Raw genomic sequence first — 10796 nt, forward strand, 5'->3', positions numbered from 1 at the left:
TTGGAGTATAATTGCTTTACAGTGTTGTATTAGTTTCTGCTTTATAACAAAGTGAATCAGCTATAGGTATACATATATCCCCATATCCCCTCCCTCTTGTGTCTCCCTCCCACCCTCCCTATCCCACCCCTCTAGGAGGTCACAAAGCACTGAGCTGATCTCCCTGTGCTATGTGGCTGCTTCCCTCTAGCTATCTATTTTACATTTGGTAGTGTATATATGTCAATGCCACTCTCTCACTTCATCCCAGCTTTCCCTTCCCCTCTCCCCGTGTCCTCAAGTCCATTCTCTACATCTGCGTCTTTATTCCTGTCCTGGCCCTAGGTTCTTCACAGCATTTTTTTTTTTTTTTAGATTCCATATATACGTGTTATTATTTTTATTTTTGGCTGGGTTGGGTCTTCATTGCTTTCTTTAGCTGTGGTGAGTGGGGACACACTTTGTTGCGGTGCATGGGCTTCTCATTGTGTTGGCTTCTCTTGCTGAGGAGCATGGGCCCTAGGCACGTGGGTTTCAGTAGTTGTGGTGTGCAAGCTCTAGAGTGCAGGCTCAGTAGTTGTGGCACATGGGCTTAGGTGCTCTACAGCATGTGGCATCTTCCCAGACCAGGGCTCGAACCCATGTCCCCTGCATTGACAGGGGGATTCTTAACCATCTGCCACCAGGGAAGCCCTATAATTTCTAACATAGCGCTTGTTATACAGTAAATACTTAAAGCATGCATGTTTTCTTCTTTGATAGCAGAACAAGACCAACCAGGCTCAGAACTGGGAATTTAACATCATAGCCCCTATATGTGTGAGTTCTGGTTAGGAAGATATCCTAGGATGCTGGCAGGGTGAGCAACCATGGCATTTAACTCAATGCATGTAAATTTGTACCACTAGCTCTTGCTAGATTTGGGGATGGTTCTGGTTTACAGGACCCAGAGAGGCTAGTCCTGTCTAGGATCCCCGTGTTGGGTCTCACCTTTGTAATAACTCCAGAACTTGTAAGTTTAAAACATTCTCTTGACCAGACTTGACTTAGAGAAACTGGAGGTATTCTAGTGGATAATAGCAGTCAGTGACTTCAGCCTTTCAGACAATCCAGGACTAAATAAAGACTGGGAAAGAAACTGGCACTTACTTGTTTCTAGGCCCCTTTTTCACCTGTACAGTCAGAATCACAGCGTAGGATTCTGCAGGTTGTGCAGTACGTGACAGTGCCACATCTAAGGGCGTGCCATTCACATTTTAGGCATCATAGATTTATGATAATTTCCCGGGAGAGGCAGTAAAATAACCATGGCAACTTCTGACAGCAGTGTCTAGAGGAGGGGATGGAATGTTTTTTTTTTTTTCTCAAATACACACAAGCACCCTATAGACCAGCAGTTGTCCTCCCTATGCTATTCATGGGAATGTGACTGGCAGTCTGAGAGGAGCTGTCTCCTGAGATGCCATTGCAGGAGCAGAACCCACGGAGGCACCTGGTGTAGTGGAGGGTGTTCCTGACCGTAAACACTTTGGAAGAGTGAGTACACGAAGAGAAGCTGTCATAGTCTGATGCAGTGAGGGTTGAGTAGTATCTTTAAAAAAAAAAAAATTATTATTTATTTTATTTATTTTTGGCTGCGTCAGGTCTTAGTTGCGGCACACAGGATCTTCACTGAGGTATATGGGATCTTTCTTTGCGGCACACAGGCTTCTCTCCAGTTGTGGCATGAGAGTTTTCTCTCTCTAGTTGCAGCGCGCAGGGTCCAGAGCACGTGGGCTCTGTAGTTTGTGGCACACGGGCTTAGTTGCCCTGATGCATGTGGGATCTTAGTTTCCTGACCAGGGATCAAACCCTGCATTGTAAGGCGGGTTCTTTACCACTGGACCACCAGGAAAGTCCCTGAGTAGTATCTTAACCGTGGCTGTGTGAAGAGCACCTTTGACCTCCTTGTTCCTTAGGTTGTACATGACAAGGTCCACCAGGTAGTGAGGATGGTGTAGGTCACTGAGATGGGTCTGTTCTGCCCCAGGGAACTCTGGGACTTAGGCTTCAGGTAAATGATGGAGGCACAGCCATAGTGGATGGTGATCACTGTGAGGTGGGAGGCACAGGTGGCAAAGTACTTCTTCTGACTCTTAAAGGCAAAGGCCTTAAGATACCAAGGCAATCTTAAGATTATGAAGCAATCTTAAATATGGTGCAGAAGATGACAACATAGGAGATGGAGACCAGGCCCACGGGTAAAACAACGTCACAGACATTGGTGACAACTTGATGATCTCACTGACAGTGATGTCTGTCTGTGCAGGCCAGCTCTCGCAGGTACCTCACATCACAAAAGAAGTGAGAGATGACCAAGTTATCACAGAAGGGCAGGCCAAACACAGATGTTACCTGTACAGTGTCATGTCCAGGCCAGTTCCCAGTGACCCAGATGGCAACTGGCATAGGCCTCTTACCTAGGGTGACTGTGATGGTGAATTTTATGTGTCAACTTAACTGGGCTAAGGATGTCTAGAGATTTAGTTGGTAAAATATTGATTCTGGGTATGTCTGTGAAGGTGTCTCCAGAAGAGATTAGCATTTAAATCAGTAGACTGAGTAAAGAAGATCACCCTCACTAATGTGGGCAGGCATGATCCAATCTGTTGAGAGCCTGAATAGAATCAAAAGGCAGAGGAAGGGCAAATTGTCTCTGTTTGAGCTGAGACATCCATTTTCTCCTGCCCTCAGACATCAGCGTTCCTGGTTCTCAGGCTTTCAGACTGAGACTGGGATTTATACCATTTGCCCCCTGATCCTCAGGCCCTCAGACTCAGACTAAATGATACCACCAGGCTTCCTGGCTATTCACCTTTCAGAGGGCACACTGTGGGACTTCTTGGCCTCCATAACCACATGAGCCAATCCCTATAATAAATCTCTTACATATATCAATATATTTTCTCTTGGTTCTGTTTCTCTGGAAAACTCTAATACAATGACTGAATCCCATAGTGGGGTTGCAGATGGCCACATGGTGTTCATACTGCATGGCCATGAACAGGAAACAGTTGTTGGTTACAGACATGAAATAGCTCATGCATTCAAGAGCTAGATGGCATAGTCTTGAATGGCAGTGGGCTCAGGAGGCCAGACAGAATGTAGGGACCAGAGTGTAGCAGGTCCCAGAGATGAACAGCATGCTCAGGAAGAAGTACAACAGAGTATGGAGGTGACAACACAAGCAAATGATAGTCACAATGATGACACTGCCAGAGAGAGTCAGCAGGTACAAAGTCAGAAGGATAAAAAAAAGAGAACAAGGCTGTGCTACCACCCAAAGCTGGAGAAATCTTTAAAGAGAATCTCAGTAACAGCAGTAGAGTTTGGCCTAAACTCTAAGGAAGATCTGGATCTGAATGAACTGGACAAAGGAAAAGGAGAGGTGAGGTTCTAACTATACAACAGATTACACAGTACTCTGAGCAGCACTATTGAATAATGTCCGAGGCTCAGGGGAACATCAGTGCTCTTCCACTGGCCAAAAGCTCACCATCCTTGAGAACAAATTAAGAAGTTTTTCATGATTTACTAAATTTAGGACAGGAGTTGGAGGGAGGGAAAGTTTCAACGTAAGATGAACAGCAGAATTATGAAAATAACTACCTTACTTGACCATTAAAGAGGTGGGTTCAGGTCAAAGAAGATGCAGGTGTTGAGTGAGCCTGGCACTTCAACACCTTCTGTACTCATCCTTGATCTGGGCCTTTGATGACACAATGAGGAGGCAGCAACACAGGGAAGGATGATGAATATCTGGGATTGATCCATTCGTCTCTGTCAATGTGACTGCCAACACAAAGTATGTGCCCCGGAAGTGTGCCAGAACAGTATCCTGAGTCCTGGGCTCTCCTTTCCTTCTTCTTTGTGTAGAGAAGATGACTAGTACTTGGCCAGGCTTTGGGAGGGCCATTCAGGCTACCCTACTAGCCATGTTTCCAGACATGGAGGTCAATGCTCTTTTGAAGTAAATTTTGACATGTCTCTTTCTTGATCTATAGAGTATACTCCCTAGAGAAAAAGAACAGTACCTGGTGTTAATAAATAATGTTGACTTTCTCTAAATCTCTTCTTATTGGGAAATTTTTCAATGAAATGGTTTACATAGAGGTGAGTGAGTCATTTTTCAAGAGTGTTTTTTTCTGCCCCTAAGCCTATACTTCATAACAGTGGTTGATAATGTCATCATTGGGACTATAATCTTTACTACCTATCACTTTCACATTCTCCCTGTGTTTCTTTTTTAGTGTCCTGTTTCCTTCAAAGATGTTCAGCACGGGCACTATCTCATTTTGCTTTCAAGTCTTGTAGGCAAGAATCAGTATCTGATTCTTGGAGGACTGTGAGACACAGGTCATCATCTTCTTTGCTTTCTTATCACCAACCCATAGCAGTAATGGGGTAATACCTTTTCACTGGCACCTGCAACCCACTCTTACTCAGTTCAAGAACTGGAGGACCTGTGTCAGGCTGGCATCCTCAGTGTGTGCAACAGGGTTGCTTCTATCACTGGTTCAGGTTGTGGCCACTCTCTAGCTAACCTTTTGTGATCCACTCACTGATCATTTTCTCTGTTATGTCTAAGTCATGTTGGACCTGGTTTTTGCTAGTCCAATCACTGATTCTGTCACTGACAGTCTTCTGACTACTACCTTTGCAATTGTCCTTTTGACTTTTATATCTTCATTATTTCTACCATTTTCAGGATAGCATTAGCCAGAAGAAGACATTGCCTCTGTGTTTCTCATCTCACCATGGTGATCATCTGGTAAAGCTATGCCTTTAGAGCTTACTTCAAACATGATAGTGAGATCAGCAAATGTTAAAATTAGTTGATCTCAATGACCCACTCTAATCAGAGTCTGTAACACTTAAAAGGAAAGATGTCGGAGCTTCCCTGGTGGCGCAGTGGTTGAGAGTCCAGCTGCCGATGCAGGGGACATGGGTTCGTGCCCCGGTCTGGCAAGATCCCACATGCCACGGAGCGGCTGGGCCCATGAGTCATGGCCGCTGAGCCTGCGCGTCTGGAGCCTATGCTCCGCGACGGGAGAGGCCACAACAGTGAGAGGCCCACGTACTGCAAAATAAATAAATAAATAAATAAATAAAGTTGTCAAGAATGCCTTGACATAATTGTAGATAATAAAGCTCTTTTCCAGGATTATTGGAAGGATATTAAAATCTCTTCTCAAGTAGTTTTGCAAAATTTCCAGACAGAAATATTGTAAATAAAGTCACTGGTGTCAAGGTTTCAGGTGACTGGTGATGTGTCGTCTGACACAACTAGGGCTAGCATAAAAGTGAGCTTCAAGTACAAACTTCAAAAAAAATGTTCTTATAACCTCAGCGTATTGTTAATATTATAAGTATATAGCCCTTTAAATTGATGCCCACTGATTCTAGTTCTTGAGATTTCTATGAGGTCAAAATATGGTCTACAGCATAAAATTCAAACTTAAAATGTTCAGTGTACACCATAAACTGAAATAAACTATAATACCACATACAGTTAACTAAATCTAGAATTAATTCAACTTGGATGCTTGAAAGGGGATTTATTCAAAAGAATTTTTTTGACAAAAAAAAAAATCTGATTGGGAATTCTGGTTCCTGGTTCCACATGTAAGGAGCGTGGAACACACCATTCTATCCTAATGAAAGAAAGTGAAAGCCTGAACAGGCTGAAAAATCAACAGTTCTTGAATCCATAAGAAAGGTGAGGACACAGGGAAAACTACTGCCCCTAAGACTGCAGAGACAGGCAAATATAAGGAGTCATAGTTTACTGGAACAGAGATTCATGCATGAAACCACCATGGGAGCCAGTGCTGGAGTAGGAAGGGAAAGGTAAATGATCACTTTTGATATCAAAATTTAATCTAAATAAGAGCATACATTTATGCTTTATGTAATTACTATAATTGGTACTATTTATATTTTTTGTATGGGCTCCAGTTGTTGTCGAGTGTTACTTCCTTTCAGCCTGTAAAACTTCCTCTTGTACTCTTGTAAGGCAGGTCTGCTATCAACAAATACTCTCAAGTCTTTGATTACCTGGTAATGTCTTTACTTCACCTTCGGAGTAGGTGTATGCCAGTTTCGGAGTTTGGTGTACGCCAGTCTTTCAATTCATGGACTGTATTAGGATTGGGTAAGGATCATGATTTAATAATTTAGGACTGATAGACTCAACAAAGTAATACTTTTGAGATTAGAGTTTCAATTTCCTTAGAGCATTAACAGTCATTTGATGCTATTTATTAAAAATCCAAACAGTTTGATGCTCGTTGACATAAGTTTTTGGTAGAGGTTCCTAAGAAGAACAATAAAGTTATATACAACTTTTGTCTTCCTGGGCAAGAATGTTTTGGAATAGTAATGCCATGCTGATGAAGGTAATGGAAGAGTAAAGTTGTATTACGAAAACAACTAAATAGCAAAGTCAGGTTAACATAGTCAGTAAGCACACTTCCTCCCTTTACCCCTCCACCCTATATTCCTTCCAGGCAATATACAGTATATAAATATAGAGATGCCTTGCATATACTAGCTAATATAAAAGCACATATGTGTTCACATACACGTTAATACTTTCCCCACTATATTTAACAATATCTGGGATGTCCTTCTGTAGAGCACTTACATAATTATTTGATTATTTTTCAATGGTGGCGTAACTTTCTACTTTATAGATATGTCATTTTTGTTAACCAAGTTTATTACCGATGGATGTTTTGGTCCTTTTTTTTTTCTAGCTGTTGCCAGTGTAAACAATTCTGAAATAGAAAACTCTATAAACATGCCATTTCACACATAAGTGAACACCAGGAAGTGAAAATGCCAAGTTAAAGACCATGAGCATCCTAAACTTTAAAGAGTATTTAATAGAGTATTGTTCTTCTCTACAAAATTTTCACCAAATGATCTCCCACAAACAATATGTCAAAATGCAATTGCCCATCGTTATGGCTCTAGAGGAAATATGAGAGGCAATAGGGCCCAGTGATTAAAAGCATGGACTCTAGATTCACACTGCCCAGGACTGAATCCTCTTTCCTCCAATTCCTAACAATGTAACCATAGGCAAGTTACTTAACTTCTTTGTGTCTCGGTTTCTTTATCTCTAAAATGGCTTGGTCTTCAGAGAGTTGTTGTGAGGACTAACTTGTTGATTTATGCAAAGTAGTTAGAAAAGTGTCTGGCACCTAGTAAATGTTATATAAGTCAACTCTTAGTATATACAAGGTTTGAGGCTTCCCACCAGCAGAGATCCTCAAGCATGAAGTGCTTAACCAGGAAGACTTGCAGTGATCAGTTCAGAGTGGGAATTGGAAGCTAAAGATAAAAGGCAATAATTACAGGAAGCTTGCATGAATGCAATTAGTTTTATATTTTATTCAATGTGGTTATGCAATTAACTCCTATATTTTTCTGTGAGATTAGTGAAAAAAAATCCACAATTGATCTTAAGGGGAGAGGAATCCCAAAGAAGAGTATTGATTAATTTATTTGTCCATCAAATATTTCTGATTCCTCTACTATGTACTAAGATCTATGGATTCAATGGCTATAACATACTTGTTTCTCAATAAATATTTATTGACTGAATAATTAATTGGAAAGAATCCCTGATGTTAAGGAACTCAGAACATCATTAGAGGAGAAGGGTAAATGGGAATGACAGTACAGAGTAATGAGTGCTATGATGGAGATTAGTATAAGATGGTATGGAAACATAAAGGAGGGGCATCTAACTCAGCAGTAGGGCCAGAGTAGACTATCAAGGAGGTGTTATCCAAGATAGTAAGGAAAAGGTGAATGATGCATGTGTCACTGTGGACATCTAGTTAGAGGGACCAGCATTTATAAAGATACAGATGAAGCAGCAAGAGAATCACTACAGTTAAGTACAGAGGCTCTGAAGTCATAGGTTCCTACGACTGAATCTTATTTCACCTTAGGCAAGGTCTGATCCTCTCTGTAACATACTTTCCTTATCTATACAATACTAGTTCTTAACTCAGAAGAATATTGTGAGGCTCAAATAGGTTAGTGCATAAAGCATTGAGCAAAATGACAGACACAAAGTAAGATCTCAGAAAATGTTGGCCATGATTTTTATCATTATTAGAGACAATCATGTCACTTTTAGGAAACAAGTGTGGTTCTGAATGGGTCTAGGCTCTGTGGTTCATAGCAGCTTTAAAGAGACTGAGTCCTTGGGGCCTCCTGTGAGGAAGAAAGAGAAACCCAGCTGAGTCCCTGAAGCTGAAGAGTGCGTTGGTGTATGGGATTTTCCAAAATACAAAGGTTGAATTTGATTGAACTAAATACGTCATTGTGTACTTCCTAATATTGTGTCAGTTGAATGAACCAGTATTAGCTCTGTTCACACTATTCATAATGTATTGAAGTAAAATCACATCCCTTCTCTGCTTCTACCACTGCAGACTTCAGAGTCTCTGTCTTATCAGCCTACTTGCACACGGGAGCCCTTGCCACTCTCACGAGGGCATTTACCAGCTCTTCTCTGAACCTTCTCAAGTAGCATGGATGGGGAGTCACCAGCACTGCATGAAGGTGAACCAAGGATTTGTGTGAGGGTTCTTGCTTTTGTTTTTAATGCTTGCTAATTAAATCCATCTTTAAAAAAATCATTTAGCCCTGCATACTGAGGAATAGCACACACAGTAACTTCAAATTATACTTTCTTTTAAATTAATAACTCAGAGCACTTTGTGCTTTAATCATACTCTATGCTCTCCTCTTCTAATGCATTCTTTTTCATTTTCTCACTGAAATTTACCTGCCTCTTCCTGACAACTGCAAAGAAATTCCTGCCATTTATTTTCATTTGACTTTATATCTTCACACCTTTGAGAAGTATATACATTTCTATGAAGATAAATAACCATTAATCTTGACCTTTATTACCCACCTCTAATATAACCATAATAAAGCTTCTTCATTTTATTGGCTCAAATGTTAGAGAGAGAGACCTTCCAATTTTTGAACTAAAAGTATATTATTTCTCTTATTTATACAGCAAATGGTTCATCTAGCCTCTTAAAGAATACAGTCCCCTTATAAAAGCCACACTGCTTTTCCTCCATAGGTGATGCTCAATATTTCTACACTTTATTATAGAAGCCAACATTTACGCCCACCCACTGTCACACACAACACGTCGTCCTTCCCTTTTAGACTTTGCTGTGCATATTTGAACTCTGACAGTTCTCCTTGGGTCTCTTGCATTTCTACATGTCTTGTGAGCAGACACACTGACTGCCTTTGTTCCAGATTATTATTTCAAGTGTACTTTTATAGTGAACAGCCTTGGAAGATAGAGTGTCTCTCTCTGGAGCATAGAGTAGGCAGGCTTACTTATATTATCTCAGACTCAGGTCCCCTAAGCTTAGAGTTTCACTTTTCTAACGCAACTCACTGCATGTTCAGGTATTTCCTGGCTCTCTTTGTGTTCCTCTGTAAGAATTGGGACTTGGAGAACTGGTGCAAATGTCAATACTATTGCTGTGAGTAATAATGTCTTTTGCTTCAGTCCAAGGTGTCTTGCATCTTTTACCTGCATCCATGGAACTATGGCAGGCTCACTTGCAAGCTTGGAAGGAAGGTAAATCTCAGATCCTTCAGAGTTCTCGACGATGACTTCATTCCAACTTTCTTAATTCTCTAAGTGTGGCTCTTCCAGAATATGTAAAACGGGGGTTCCTTCTCCACTCTGCATAGCAATGTCAGTGCCCCTCCCACGTTCAGGTAAAATACTGGAAATTCACACTTTCCAGAGATATTTGCAGAACTAAAGAAAAATGCTGTGTAGAAAATAGGGGAAGAAGAAAACGTCCACACAGCAAGCAGAAAGACTTCCCCTCAGGCTCCTTCTCCCCCGTGGTCTGCCAGAATTCTGGCAACAAGGTGTGTAGCCACCAGAAAGAACATTACAGTAATCCTCCCTGGGGAAATAGAGAATCCCAAGAGAATACATCTATAGATATTGACATGGGTACTTCCCAGTGAAAAATGATTTGTCACTTTATTGTCCTATATACACAGACATATACACAGAACTTCCAACTGGTTTATTAGAGCTTCTCTCCTAGATACAAATGAAAAATCAAGGTGGTTTCTAACATGAAAGACCATGACGGAACAAACAGAAAAAAAACATGAATACTGGGAAAAAGAGAGACAATGCATAGAGAAAAAAATTTAAATATAGATGCATGTGTATTTATATATATTTAATATTCTCAAAGAGATGAGAGAATAGAGTGCATTCATGAAACAAAAAAGGTTTCTATAACAAAAAAGTTTGTTAAAGACAATTTATTCTATTAGTAAATTTAAAAAGAGAATGTTGAAAAAGTCTTCCAGAAAGTGTATTAAAAAGAAGAAAAAAGTTAAGTAATGAAAGAGAAAGAAAACAAAATGTGAGGATCAATAGAAGAGGTTTAATGTCCAACAAATACCAGTTTCAGAGCAAGAGAAAATAGAAGAGAGACAACATCAATGAAAAGAATATTTCAAAATATTGAAGATCATCAACTTCCAGGTTGAGTGACTAGCAGTAGTGGAAAAACAAGAGTATATATGTCAAAGAGTATCATCTTGTAATACCAAAATTCTAGGGGTAAAAAAGTGCTAAAATTTTCCAAAAAGAGAAAGAGAGGGAAAAAAATCATATTATAAAGAATGATAATTCAAATGAAATTAGACTTTTTTTTTTTTTTTTTTTTTTTTTGGGGCAGGGGGCCCCT

General features: G+C 40.3%; 1 pseudogene; it reads right to left on the reverse strand.

Annotated features, from left to right (window-relative positions):
• Positions 1–1394: 1394 nt before the first annotated feature.
• On the reverse strand, positions 1395–3061 carry LOC112403395 (olfactory receptor 10J3-like; annotated as a pseudogene).
• Positions 3062–10796: the final 7735 nt, after the last annotated feature.

This window comes from Neophocaena asiaeorientalis, unplaced genomic scaffold, assembly GCF_003031525.2.
Source record: "Neophocaena asiaeorientalis asiaeorientalis breed wild unplaced genomic scaffold, Neophocaena_asiaeorientalis_V1.1 scaffold315, whole genome shotgun sequence".
Classification (NCBI taxonomy): Eukaryota; Metazoa; Chordata; class Mammalia; order Artiodactyla; family Phocoenidae; genus Neophocaena; species Neophocaena asiaeorientalis.